This window comes from Dendrobates tinctorius, unplaced genomic scaffold, assembly GCF_039654945.1.
Source record: "Dendrobates tinctorius isolate UK_male_01 unplaced genomic scaffold, ASM3965494v1 ptg000103l, whole genome shotgun sequence".
Taxonomy (NCBI): Eukaryota; Metazoa; Chordata; class Amphibia; order Anura; family Dendrobatidae; genus Dendrobates; species Dendrobates tinctorius.
The window spans coordinates 40,984,824-40,999,645 of NW_027361771.1; the positions used below are offsets into that span (position 1 = coordinate 40,984,824).

Consider the following 14,822-nt stretch of genomic DNA (forward strand, 5'->3'; position numbering starts at 1 on the left):
CAGAGAATGTTGTGTTTTCCATGAAAACTCATACTTTTATTAATCAAATGAGCTGCCAAATGAATCTAAAATCTAGTCCAGACATTGACAAGGTTCGAAAAAAAGATTTTTATTTGAAATAATAATTTTCTCCTTCAAGCTTTGCTTTTGTCAAAGAATGCTGCCTTTGCAGCAATTACAGCATTGCAGACCTTTGGCATTCCAGCAGTTAATTTTCTGAGGTAATCTGGAGAAATTTCACCCCATGCTTCCAGAAGCCCCTCCCACAAGTTGGTTTGGCTTGATGGGCACTTTTTGCGTGCCATACGGTCAAGTTCCTCCCACAACAGCTCAATGGGGTTGAGATCTGGTGACTGCGCTGGCCACTCCATTACAGATAGAATACCAGCTGCCTGCTTCTTTCCTAAATAGTTCTTGCATAATCTGGAGGTGTGCTTTGGGTCATTGTCCTGTTGTAGGATGAAATTGGCTCCAATCAAGCGCTGTCCACAGGGTATGGCATGGCACTGCAAAATCCCTTTTACCTTGTACAAATTTTCCACTTTACCAGCACCAAAGCTTCCCCAGACCATCACATTACCTAAACCATGCTTGACAGATGGCGTCAGGCACTCTTCCAGCATCTTTTCAGTTCTGCGCCTCACAAATGTTCTTCTGTGTGATCCAATTCCAAACACCTCAAACTTTGGATTTCTCTGTCCATAACACTTTTTGCCCATCTTCCTCTGTCCATTGTCCGTGTTCTTTTGCCCATATTACTATTTTCCTTTTATTAGCCAGTCTCAGATATGGCTTTTTCTTTGCCACTCTGCCTTGAAGGCCAGCATCCCGGAGTCGCCTCTTCACTGTAGATGTTGACATTGGCGTTTTGCGTGTACTATTTAATGAAGCTGGAAGTTGAGGACCTGTGAGGCGTCGATTTCTCAAACTACAGACTCTAATGTACTTGTCTTGTTGCTCTGTTGTGCAGCGAGACCTCACAATTCTCTTTCTACTCTGGTTAGAGCCTGTTTGTGCTCTCCTCTGGTGGGAGTAGTACACACCGTTGTAGGAAATCTTCAGTTTCTTTGTAATTTCTCGCATGGAATAGCCTTCAGTTCTAAGAACAAGAATAGACTGTTGAATTTCACATGAAAGTTCTTTTTTTCTGGCCATTTTGAGAGTTTAATGGAACTATCAAATGAAATGCTCCAGATTCTCAACTAGCTCAAAGGAAGGTCAGGTTTATAGCTTCTCTAATCAGCCAAACTGTTCCCAGCTGTGCTAACATACTTGCACAAGGGTTTTCAAGGGTATTCTAACAATCCATTAGCCTTCTTACACAGTTAGCAAACACAAAGTACCATAAGAACACTGGAGTGATGGTTGTTGGAAATGGGTCTTTATACACCTATGAAGATATTGCATTACAAACCATACGTTTGCAGCTAGAATAGTCACTTACCACATTCATTAACAATGTATAGAGTGTATTTCTGAATAATTTAATGTTAGCTTCATTGGAAAAAAATGTGTGCTTTTCTTTCAAAAATAAGGAAATTTCCAAGTGACCCTAAACTTTTGAACAGTAGTGTATGCCACAGCGCCACGTTTTAACGGCGCTGAGGAATAAAGGTATAGTGAATCCCCAAAGTCGGAATTTCTCCGGGGACTCGGCTACCGGGGGTAGCTGAGAACCTAGAGAGCATAGTTCGGTTTTTACCGACTACAGTGTTGAGATCACCGTTATTAACGGTATAACGGCGACCGCAAAAAAGGTCTGATTATCCATTTAATTTCTCTCTTCTAATGTGATCGCACATCAAAGGAGAAAGAAATGGGGGTCCCCCAATTTCCCCCCTCTTCCCCCCCCAATACCTCCGTTGTCCCTGCAACCCCCCATGAAGTCCCCCTGGCCGCCGGCATTTTCTTCTGGGAGAAAATGGCAGGCGCATGCGCAGCAACAATAGGAAATTTTTCCTATTGGTTCATTTTGATCAATGTGATAGACCCTATCACAGTGCTCAAAAAAACATAGTAAATGAAACCCCCCTTTATCACCCCTTTAGTTAACTAAAAATAATAAAATAAAGAAATATATTTCCATTTTTCCATTTTTTCCGTTAGGGGTGTGTTGAGGTTAGGATTAGGGGTGTATTGGGGTTAGGGGTGTGTTGGGGTTAGGGTTGGAGTTGAAATTGGGGGGTTTCCGCTGTTTAGGTACATCAGGGGGTCTCCAAATGCGACATGGCGCCACCATTGATTCCAACCAATTTTGCCTTCAAAAAGTCATATGGTGCTCCCTCTCTTCTGAGCCCTGCCATGCACCCAAACAGTGGCTTTCCCCCACATATGGGGTATCGGCGTACTCAGGAGAAATTGCACAACAAGTCTTGTGGTCCATTTTCTCCTAATATCCTTGTGAAAATAAAAAAATTGGTTCCAAATTCAATTTTTTGTGAAAAAAGTAAAATGTTCATTTTTTCCGTCCACATTGCTTTAGTTCTCGTGAAGCCACCTGAAGGGTTAATAAACTCATTGAATGTGGTTTTGCGCACCTTGAGGGGTGCAGTTTTTAGAATCGCGTCACTTTTGCATATTTTTCTGTTATATTGACCCCCCAAACTCTCTTCAAATGTGAGGTGGTCCCTAAAAAAAAAAAAACGGTTTTGTAACTTTTGTTGGAAAAATAAAAAATCGCCGGTTAACTTTTTAACCCTTCTAACGTCCTAACAAAAAAAATTGTTTACAAAATTGTGCTGATGTAAAGTAGACATGTGGGAAATGTTATTTATTAACTATTTTGTGTGGAACCTCAATCTGAATTAATTGCACAAAAGTTAACAGTTTGAAAATTGCAAAAGTTTCAAATCTTTTTCCAAATTTCTGTTTTTTTTTTCTTATAAATAAACGCAAGTTATATCGAAGAAATTTTACCACTAACAGTACAATATGTCACGAAAAAACAGTCTCAGAATCAGTGGGATATGTTGGAGCGTTCCAGAGCTATAGCCTCATAAACTGACAGTGGTCAGAATTGTAAAAACTGGCTTGGTCATTAAAGGGGTTGTCTGGGCTTTTCACTTAATCTCAGTACATATCTGGGCTGCAGAATTATGACAATAAGTAATTTACTTTCTGTCACTAGTTTGCACGGTTTTCTAGATAATCTGAACAGAATGTCCAAGGGGGGGTGTTATGGCATTGAAATGAGAACTAGTCGTAACATCCTACTCTACTCCAAACATGCCCTCTATAGCAACAACCCCACCCTCCATAGCTACAGACCCTCCCCGTCCACATGAAGCAGCCCTCATCACACAGTAACGAATTCTTCCCCTCCAGCAGCCTCAGTGCAGAGAGCAGACCACCCAGCTGCTCCTCCTCCAGACACACGCTGAACAGTGATCTATGGAAAGTGAAACTAGTGAGGAGGGAAAATCGTCACATGATCAAAGGGCAGTCTAATCATGTAAAAAATATAGTTTTTATTAACACACAATTAAAAACATATAACCAATTACTGGTACAAGTAGATCAGTGCTAGGTTTGAGTCACTCAAAAGCACTAGCAACGCTTAGGTCCGAGGTAGTGGACACACAGATGAAACAGAGGGGTATGACAGGCACTGCAAGATCATTTAAATGGCTATCAACCCAGGCTAATACCATAATTAGCACATGATTATAAAGTGCTGCTGTATAACTAAACTAGTTACTATGCCCCATATGTGGCCATATTTAGAGAGAGCACATGGATAAGGCACAATTATCTCAAAAAATCCATAAGTGCAAATTAACGTCACCATCATATAGTGCCTATAACCTGTGTCATATTCCCACACATAATTAGGCAGCCTAGCAATGCCCAGTGAAAACCCTCATACCAATGACTGATAGAAAATTACTATAGCATATTGCATGGTATTACCTAATGGTGTCACGGTATAGGGTGCCACGGTCCTCATGCCGACGCATCCTCCCCGACGTGCGTTTCGACTCCTTTCTCAAGGGACTCAACAATCAACAGTGTCCCTCCATTATATATCTCCCGGCCGTAGCGTGCATAATCGCCCGGCCGGAAGTGACGCTTGCCACCCGGAAGTGACGCGCCCTGCTGCCTGGCTACCAGCGATGCCAGCGGCGTCACAGGGTGGGTGGACCCGGGGCAGGCCCAGTCCACTGATTGACGCCGAGAGCCGGTGGGCATGGCGGAAACCTAGCGCATGCGCGTACAGGATGGGGGCGCCAGGACACAAAATCATACATATACCGTGAATAAGTGCATAAAAATCATCCTTTCATAACGGTACTTGGAGCAAGCTTAGTCACACAAATAATATCAAAAGACTGACAGATATAGTCTCATTATTTCACCTCCAAGAATTGAGTCATGCATATTCAAATCAACATGATTACCACATTGAACCTCATTCGAGGGCATAGGGCAAGGTATATTACCATTGGCAAAAGATACTAATATTAACAATATTGTAGAAAACATCACACATGATCTTTCAATTAATATATATATACATATTACCAAATAGTTATACACATGAGCATAAATATCCATAAATCTCATATCTTAGAGGGTTCAGTAGAAGATATATTGAAGTTTCTTGATCATGCCGAAGATTTCATCAATATCAATATGACTTCCATGACATCACTACCACCAAGTCTCTGAGAAACAGATGGACTCAAGCTGGGCTAACCTTTTGGAAATACATCCCCCACGTTGTCCCAAATCTAACATATCAATCCCCCTAAATCTAAGTAGTGTACCATCACAATTATGGAACCTCCTAAAGTGTCGGGGGATAGTCTTTAGGGTCGTTACATCCTCCACAGTCGCAGCCGCAATGATACAGAGTACGTGCTCCCTGACCCTTATTTTAAATTGCATGGTCGTCATGCCCACATAAATCTTACGACATGGGCATGTCGCATAGTAAATAACGTTTTTACTATTACAGGTAATACGTTTCCTAATCTCAAAATTACGGGAACCATCCTGGTTTGAAAAGGAAACCGCATTATCAATGTTGGCACAGGCCACGCAACGGCCACAAAGGTAACACCCACTCGGTACCACTCCTTGATCCAGGAAAGTTTTCACTGGAACACCAGTATAGTGACTACGCACCAACCGGTCCCTAAGATTTCTTGATCTCCTGGCTGCAATAGCAGCTCTCTCAGGAATAAATTTGGCAATAACTGGATCTGCCTTTAGTATATGCCATGATCTATCCATAATCCTCCTCATTTGAGAGAAATGCGAGTGGAAGTTAGTCACAAACCTTGTAGTTTTTTGTTGTATCTCTGTCCATATAGTAGCTTATTCCGAGAGGCATATTTTGCTCTATTAATTGCTTTTTTTATCATGCAATTACTATAGCCTCATTCTAACAGTCTAGACTTCAATTCACCGGCTTGTTTAGAAAACTCATCATCAGTGGAACATAGTCTCCTTAGCCTAAGAAATTGTCCAGTCAGGACCGCCTGGATTATGTGACCAGGATGAGAAGAAGAAGCATGAAGGAGCATATTGGTTGATGTAGGCTTCCTAAAAATACTCGTTTGTATTTCACCCTTATCATCCTTATATAATGTTACGTCCAGAAACTCGATTGTTCGTGGGTAGTACTTGTATGTGATGAATATGTTCAATTCATTCACATTCAGAGTTGACATAAACTGTTCTAGTCCCTCTACAGACCCCTGCCAGATCAGTAAAATGTCGTCGATGTACCGCGTCCAAGAGGATGCGGCACATCGGCGACGACTGATCCAGCAGGGAAAGGTCTCTCTCCCTCAGCCCCAGGAACAGGTTAGCATACGCAGGGGCAAAAGAAGCCCCCATAGCTGTTCCCTGGAGCTGTAGGAAGAAAGACCACTTAAAAATAAAAAAAAGTTGTGGGATAATGTGAACCTAAGGAGTTCAACAATCAATTCCCTAATGTCTGGGGGTAGGTTTGACATGTTTAGAAAAAATTCAGTGGCACGGATGCCATCCTTATGCCGGATGCTGGTGTACAGGGACTCAACGTCACCTGTCACCAGCATCATTTCGTCCTCCAAGTGTAGACCATCTACCCACCTCAGTAACTCTCCAGTGTCCTTCAAGAAAGAAGGCAACCCCTCTACCTATGGCTGCAGCTTGGATTAACGAGTTCAAGATAATTTCTGTTGCCTGAAATGATCGGACGACTGGGGGGCGTCTGCGCGTCTTTGTGTATTTTGGGCAATAAATAGAAGGTCGGGATAGTAGGCTCATGTACAACCAAGGCTTCGGCCAATTCTTTTGTTATTATACTCGCCTCCCGTGCCTGATTAATAATGCCAAGCAATTTAGTAGAAAACGCAGACAAGGGGTTAAATGTCAGTTTCTTGTAACAGGTACTGTTGTTGAGCTGACAAAAGGCCTCTCTCTCGTAGAATACCTTAGGCCAGACAACAACATTACCCCCCTTGTCTGCGAGTTTATACACAACGTCAGGTAGATTTTGTAGGACGCACAGACAACCCCGCTCCTCCCTGGACAGATTATCTTTATAAATATATTGTGGGATTTCCATAAACTCCTTGGCCACAATCTGCACAAAGAGATCCACATTAGGGCAGGATGATAGCAGGGGAAATTTCTTCGATCGGGGGCGTATGGTATCAGGTACCTTACCTCCCTCCGGGGTGTTATGTTCGATGGATAGATCTTCCAATATCTGCAGAGCTATTTGTTCTTCCTCTGTTGGAAAAAGATCAGAGAGGTTGCCATCAAAAAAATTTTTCTTGAAAATTAATGAGCGAGCGAACAGGTGTAAGTCTTTAACCCCTTCACCCCCAAGGGTGGTTTGCACGTTCATGACCGGGCCAATTTTTACAATTCTGACCACTGTACCTTTATGAGGTCATAACTCTGGAACGCTTCCATGGATCCCGGTGATTCTGACATTGTTTTCTCGTGACATATTGTACTTCATGTTAGTGGTAAAATTTAATTCAAATAACTTGCGTTTATTTGTGAGAAAAACGGAAATTTGGCGAAAATTTTGAAAATTTCGCAATTTTCCAACTTTGAATTTTCATGCCCTTAAATCACAGAGATACGGCACACAAAAAACTTGATAACTAACATTTCCCACATGTTTACTTTACATCAGCACAATTTTGGAACAAAAATTTTTTTTTGTTAGGAAGTTATAGGGGTTAAAAGTTGACCAGCGATTTCTCATTTTTACAACAGCATTTTATTTTTAGGACCACATCACATTTGAAGCCACTTTGAGGGGTCTATATGATAGAAAATACCCAAAAGTGACACCATTCTAAAAACTGCACCCCTTAAGGTGCTCAAAACCACATTCAAGAAGTTTATTAACCCTTTAGGTGCGTCACAGGAATTTTTTTGAATATTTAAAAAAAAATGAACATCTAACTTTTTTTCACAAAAAAAATACTTCAGGTTCAATTTTTTTATTTTACCAAGGGTAACAGGAGAAATTGGACTGCAAAAGTTATTGTGCAATTTGTCCTGAGTACGCTGATACCTGATATGTGGGGGGGAGCGACTGTTTCGGCGCATGGCAGAGCTCAGAATGGAAGGAGCGCCGTTTGACTTTTTCAATGCAAAATTGGCTGGAATTCAGATCGGATGCCATGTCACGTTTGGAGAGTCCCTGATGTACCTAAATAGTGGAAACCCCCTACAAGTGACCCCATTTTGGAAACTAGACCCCCCAAGGAACTTATCTAGATATGTGGTGAGAACTTTGAACCCACAAGGGCTTTACAGAAGTTTATAATGTACAGCGGTACAATTAAAAAATCATATTTTTTCCACAAAAATGATCTTTTCACCCCAATTTTTATTTTCCCAAGGGTAACAGGACCCTAAAAGTTATTGTGCAATTTGTCCTGAGTACGCTGATACCCCACATGTGGGGGTAAACCACTATTTGGGCGCATGGCAGAGCTCGGAAGGGAAGCAGCGCCATTTGACGCTTTTGGCTAGAGTTGAGATCGGACACCATGTCGCAATTGGAAAACCCCTGATGTACCAAAACAGTGGAAACCCCCCACAAATGACACCATTTTGGAAACTAGACCCCCTAAGGAACTTATCTAGATGTGTGGTGAGAACTTTGAACCCCCAAGGGCTTCACAGAAGTTTATAGCATACAGCCGTACAATTAAAAAATCATATTTTTTCCACAAAAATGATCTTTTCACCCTCAATTCTTATTTTTCCAAGGGTAACAGGACCCTAAAAGTTATTGTGCAATTTGTCCTGAGTACGCTGATACCCCACATGTGGGGGTAAACCACTATTTGGGCGCATGGCAGTGCTCGGAAGGGAAGCAGCGCCATTTGACATTTTTGACTGGAATTGAGATCGGACACCATGTCGCGATTGGAAAACCCCTGATGTACCAAAACAGTGGGAACCCCCCACAAATGACACCATTTTAGAAACTAGACCCCCTAAGGAACTTATCTAGATGTGTGGTGAGCACTTTGAACCCCCCAGTGCTTCACAGAAGTTTATAACGCCCGGGCGTGAAAATAAAAAATTCGTATTTTTTCCACAAACTTGATCTTTCAGTCACCATTTTTTTATTTTCCCAAGGGTAACAGGAGAAATTGAACCCCAAAAGTTGTTGTCCAATTTGTCCTGAGTACGCTGACGCTCCATATGTGGGCGAAAACTACTGTATGGACACACGTCGGGGCTCGGAAGGGAAGTAGTGACGTTTTGGAATGCAGACTTTGAGGGAATGTTCTGCGGGTGTCATGTTGCCTTTGGAGTGCCCTTAATGTACCTAAACAGTGGAAACCCCCTACAAGTGACCCCATTTTGGACACTAGACCCCCCACGGAACTTATCTAGATGTGTGGTGAGCACTTTGAACCCCCAAGTGCTTCACAGAAGTTTATAACGCTTGGACATGAAAATAAAAAAATCATTTTTTTCCACAAAAATTATATTTTTGCCCCCAATTTTTTATTTTCCTAAGGGTAACAGGAGAAATTGGACCCCAAAAATTGTTTTGCAATTTGTCCTGAGTAGGCTGATAACCTACATGTGGGGGTAAAACACTGTTTGGGCGCATGGCAGAGCTTGGAAGGGAAGGAGCACCATTTGACTTTTTCAACTCAGAATTGGCTGGAATTGAGATCAGACGCCATGTTTGGAGAGCCCCGATGTGCCCAAACAGTGGAAACCCCCAATTCTAACTCCAACCCGAACCCCAACACACCCCTAACCCTAATCTCAGCCCTAGCCCCAACCCTAACCCTAGCCCTAACCCTAGCCCTAACCCTAGCCCTAACCCTAACCCTAGCCCTAACCCTAATGGAAAAATGGAAATAAATACATTTTTTTATTTTATTATTTTTCCCTAACTAAGGGGGTGATAACGGGGGGTTTGATTTACTATTTATGGCGGTTTTTATGTCTGGCAGCTGTCGCACGCTAAAAGACGCTTTTTATTGTAAAAATAGTTTTTGCATCACCACATATTGAGAGCTATAGTTTTTCCGTATTTTGACCAACCGAGTCATGTGAGGTCTTATTTCTTGCGGGACGAGTTGACGTTTTTATTGGTACCATTTTCGGGCACGTGACATTTTTTGATCGCTTTTTATTCCGATTTTTGGGACTCAGAATGAACAAAAACCAGCGTTTCATGAATTTCTTTTGTGGGAGTGTGTTTACACCGTTCCGCGTGCGGTAAAATTGATAAAGCGGTTTTATTCTTCGGGTCAGTACAGTTACACCGATACCTCATTTAGGTCGTTTTTTTATGTTTTTGTCGGTTTTATGCAATGAAAACTATTTTATATAAAAAATAATTATTTTTGCATTGCTTTATTCTGCGAGCTATAACTTTTTTATTTTTTCGCTGATGATGCTGTGTGGCAGCTCGTTTTTTGTGGGACAAGATGATGTTTTCAGCGGTAAAATGGATATTTATATGCGTCTTTTTGATCGCGCGTTATTACACTTTTTGTTTGGCGGTATGATAATAAATCATTATTTTTTGCTTTGTTTTTTATTTTTTAAGGGGTTCGCTAAAGGGGTTAACTAATGAGACAGTTTTATAGGGTGGGTCGTTACGGACGCGGCGATACCTAATATGTGTACTTTTATTGTTGTTTTTTTTTTTTTTTTATTTCCAAAAAATGGATTTATTTGGGGGAATATTTTTTTTTTTTTTAATTTATTTGGCGATTTTTTTTTTTTTTTAATTATTTTAACACTTTTTTTTAATCTGTCACAGGCAGTACCGGAGGCTTCCTCATGCCTGCGCTTTGCAGGCACTGAGGAAGCCAGCTTCCTGCAGGCCCCCGAAGGCCCCCGTCGCCATCTTGGATTCGGGGGCCTGCAGGAAAGGAGCCCCCCGCAGCAGCGCTGCACATTGCGCTGCTGTGGGGGGCTCAGGGAAGCACGGAGGGAGCCCCCTCCCTGCGGATGCTTCCCTTTAACCCCCGGTACACCGCGATCATGTTTGATCGCGGTGTGCAAGGGGTTAACGTGTCGGGGGGCGGTCCGTGACCGCCCCTGACACATTGTGCCGGGTGTCAGCTGTGATAATCAGCTGACACCCGGCCGCGATCAGCGGCGCTCACCATGTGGGCGCCGCTAATCGCGGTAGACGTACTATCCCGTCCATGGGCATAGGGGCCCGGGTCCCATGGACGGGATAGTACGTCTGATGTCAGGAAGGGGTTAATGGCTGTAAATGCATCAAAAGATGCAGCTGGTGAGAAGGACAAACCTTTCTCCAAAATATTCAGATCTACACCTGTAAACTCATGATTGCTCAAATTGATTACCTTGTTCTTATAATGGGTAGAGACTGGAGAGCGGCTCCGACGTCTATAGGGGTGATATGAATAGTCCTTTTGTTCTCGTCTAAATGACCCAGACCTGGTAGCCATTGATGACCCAGAGGCCTCGGAGACATCACTAATCGATGATATAGATGTCTTGGAAGGAACACGCCCCATTGGCTGATTCTGATGGTTTTGTTTACGCCATAAATAAACCATCTTATTTTCATAGTCTCTACGATCTCGATTAAGTTTATTAATCTGTGTATTCTGAATCTTCTTAACTGTTACTTCCACTGCTTTATCCAATTGACTATGAAAAGCATTACGTTTTTCACCTTTACCCATAGATTTAAGTTCCTCCTCCAAATTCTTAATTTTAACATCCAGTTCAGTGATAATAGTGCTATTACAGTTCTGGCCAAAAGTATTGACACCCCTGCAATTCTGTCAGATAATACTCAGTTTCTTCCTGAAAAAGATTGCAAACACAAATTCTTTGGTATTATTATCTTCATTTAATTTGTCTTAAATGAAAAAACACAAAAAGAATTGTCCTAAAGCCAAAAGGGATATAATTCCGCACCAAACATAAAAAAGAGGGTGGACAAAAGTATTGGCACTGTTCGAAAAATCATGTGATGCTTCTCTAATTTGTGTAATTAACAGCACCTGTAACTTACCTGTGGAGCCTAACAGGTGTTGGCAATAACTTAATCACACTTGCAGCCAGTTGACATGAATTAAAGTTGACTCAACCTCTGTCCTGTGTCCTTGTGTGTATCACATTGAGCATGGAGAAAAGAAAGAAGACCAAAGAACTGTCTGAGGACTTGAGAAACCAAATTGTGAGGAAGCATGAGCAATCTCAAGGCTACAAGTCCATCTCCAAAGACCTGAATGTTCCTGTGTCTACCGTGCGCAGTGTAATCAAGAAGTTTAAAGCCCATGGCACTGTGGCTAACCTCCCTAGATGTGGACGGAAAAGAAAAATTGACAAGAGATTTCAACGCAAGATTGTGCGGATGTTGATAAAGAACCTCGACTAACATCCAAACAAGTTCAAGCTGCCCTGCAGTCAGAGGGTACAATAGTGTCAACCCGTACTATCCGTCGGCGTCTGAATGAAAAGGGACTGTATGGTAGGAGACCCAGGAAGGCCCCATTCAAAGAAAAGAACACGGTCCCTACAGTCAAACATGGCGGAGGTTCCCTGATGTTTTGGGGTTGCTTTGCAGCCTCTGGCACTGGACTGCTTGACCGTGTGCATGGCATTATGAAGTCTGAAGACTAACAAAAAATTTTGCAGCATAATGTAGGGCCCAGTGTGAGAAAGCTGGGTCTCCCTCAAAGGTCATGGTCTTCCAGCAGGACAATGACCCAAAACACACTTCAAAAAGCACTAGAAAATGGTTTGAGAGAAAGCACTGGAGACTTCTAAGGTGGCCAGCAATGAGTCCAGACCGGAATCCCATAGAACACCTGTGGAGAGATCTAAAAATGGCAGTTTGAAGAAGGCACCCTTCAAATATCAGGGACCTGGAGCAGTTTGCCAAAGAAGAATGGTCTAAAATTCCAGCAGAGCATTGTAAGAAACTCATTGATGGTTACTGGAAGCGGTTGGTCGCAGTTATTTTGGCTAAAGGTTGTGCAACCAAGTATTAGGCTGAGGGTGCTAATACTTTTGTCTGGCCCATTTTTGGAGTTTTGTGTGAAATGATCAATGTTTTGCTTTTTGCTTCATTCTCTTTTGTGTTTTTTCATTTAAGACAAATTAAATGAAGATAATAATACCAAAGAATTTGTGTTTGCAATCATTTTCAGGAAGAAACTGAGTATTATCTGACAGAATTGCAGGGGTGTCAATACTTTTGGCCACAACTGTAGATTCACATAGTAATTGCATGAACATCTGTGAACAGTTATTACAGGCCTCTTCCCATTTGGCCATGAAAACATTATCCTCAATGGGAAATGTGGGAATAACCAGAACTCTAAGACCACGTGGTATAAATTTCTTAGATATATGCTTCTCAAGAAATGTGCGGTTCCACCATAATTTTGTTCTCTTAGTCACCATCCGTTGAAGGGACCCAGTATACTCATCCCATTTTCCATCACTTGTTGGGGGTGCACCTGATCCATCCCCACAAATACTTGGTCAATATGAGTAAGCCAATTTTTCTCTTTGGCTTGAAAATCCATGTCGGATGAGACACCTGTGCAAAACACTGCAACAATTAAGTACCAACAGGTCTGACACACCCACATGATTAAATAACCATGTACTGGTGGGATTCTAGTAGCCCATCACCAAATATAATAGAAAGCACGGAAAAAGGTTGATCAAAGGGCAGTCTAATCATGTAAAAAATATAGTTTTTATTAACACACAATAAAAAACATATAACCAATTACTGGTACAAGTAGATCGGTTCTAGGTGTGAGTCACTCAAAAACACTAACGACGCTTAGGTCCGAGGTAGTGGACACATAATTCTTGGAGGTGAAATAATGAGACTATATCTGTCAGTCTTTTGATGTTATTATTTGTGTGACTAAGCTTGCTCCAAGTACTGTTATGAACGGATGATTTTTATGCACTTATGCACTTATTCACGGTATGTATGATTGTGCCTGGCGCTCCCATCCTGTACGCGCATGCGCTTGGTTGCCGCCATGCCCGCCTGCTCTCGGCATCAATCAGTGGACTGGGCCTGCCCCGGGTCCGCCCACCCTGTGACGCCGACACCCGCTGGCATCGCTGGTAGCCAGGCAGCAAGGCGCGCCACTTCCGGTGGCAAGTGTCACTTCTGGCCGGGCGATTATGCACGCTACGGCCGGGAGATATATAATGGAGGGACACTGATTGTTGAGTCCCTTGAGAAAGGAGTCGAAACGCGCGTCGGGGAGGACGCGCCGGCCTGAGGACCGTGGCACCCTATACCGTGACACCATTAGGTAGTACCATGCAATATGCTATTGCAATTTTCTATCAGTCATTGGTATGAGGGTTTTCACTGGGCACTGCTAGGCTGCCTAATTATGTGTAGGAATATGACACAGGGTATAGGCACTATATGATGGTGACATTAATTTGCACTTATGGATTTTTTGAGATAATTGTGCCTTATCCATGTGCTCTCTCTAAATATGGCCACATATGGGACATAGAAACTAGTTTAGTTATACAGCAGCACTTTATAATCATGTGCTAATTATGGTATTTGCCTGGGTTGATAGCCATTTAAATGATCTTGCAGTGCCTGTTATACCCCTCTGTTTCATCTGTGTGTCCACTACCTCGGACCTAAGCGTCGTTAGTGTTTTTGAGTGACTCACACCTAGCACCGATCTACTTGTACCAGTAATTGGTTATATGTTTTTAATTGTGTGTTAATAAAAACTATATTTTTTACATGATTAGACTGCGCTTTGATCACATTTATCTTGGTCTGAGTGGTTACACCGGGGTTTCTTTGTAAATCCTTGAAATACATGATTTAGACCAGGGATCATGTTTTCAGGATTTCCTTAGTATTGCTCAAGTGATAATGGCTTCACCTGTGCAATACAAAGGAAATCCTGAAAACATGATCTGTTGGTGGGCCTTGAGGACTGGAGTTGGGGAACCCTGATTTAGACAGAATCCCAGATGGAAGAGTCCCTATAATGAGGCAGATAGGGACATTGTGGACTCCGGCTGGTTTTTGATTCGGATACGGCTCTGTCAGTGGAAATATAGTGGGCTTTCACGTTATTGTTAGCACAAAGGCTCTGTAAAAGAATAATGGATCCTCACCCGCCCAAAAGAAATCCAATGAACTCTGCTCTCCCAAATCCTAATGCCCTCCCCTCCTTCCTGAGCCCCACACGTGCTTAAATCACTTTTAGCATCCACATGTTTGACTTTTCTGTAACGATGAATGCCCACTTAATTTACAGGTGCATGTCTCCAGAAGCACAAGCTGGGCATAATATACTGAACACTACACACAATGGCATATT

General features: G+C 42.3%; 1 protein-coding gene and 1 long non-coding RNA gene across 3 annotated transcripts in view; one reads left to right on the top strand and one right to left on the bottom strand.

Moving 5' to 3' along the window:
• LOC141100080 (centromere protein Q-like) overlaps nucleotides 1–14,822 on the top strand; it is a 74,450-nt gene that overhangs the window by 46,332 nt on the left and 13,296 nt on the right. The gene's annotated exons all lie outside the window — the stretch shown is intronic.
• Nucleotides 6,659–14,822, bottom strand: part of LOC141100082 (uncharacterized) — a 248,453-nt gene continuing 240,289 nt past the window's right edge. Inside the window, exon 3 of the long non-coding RNA XR_012234598.1 lies at nucleotides 6,659–6,726. This is a non-coding gene — a long non-coding RNA (uncharacterized lncRNA). The remainder of the gene's footprint in view (nucleotides 6,727–14,822) is intronic.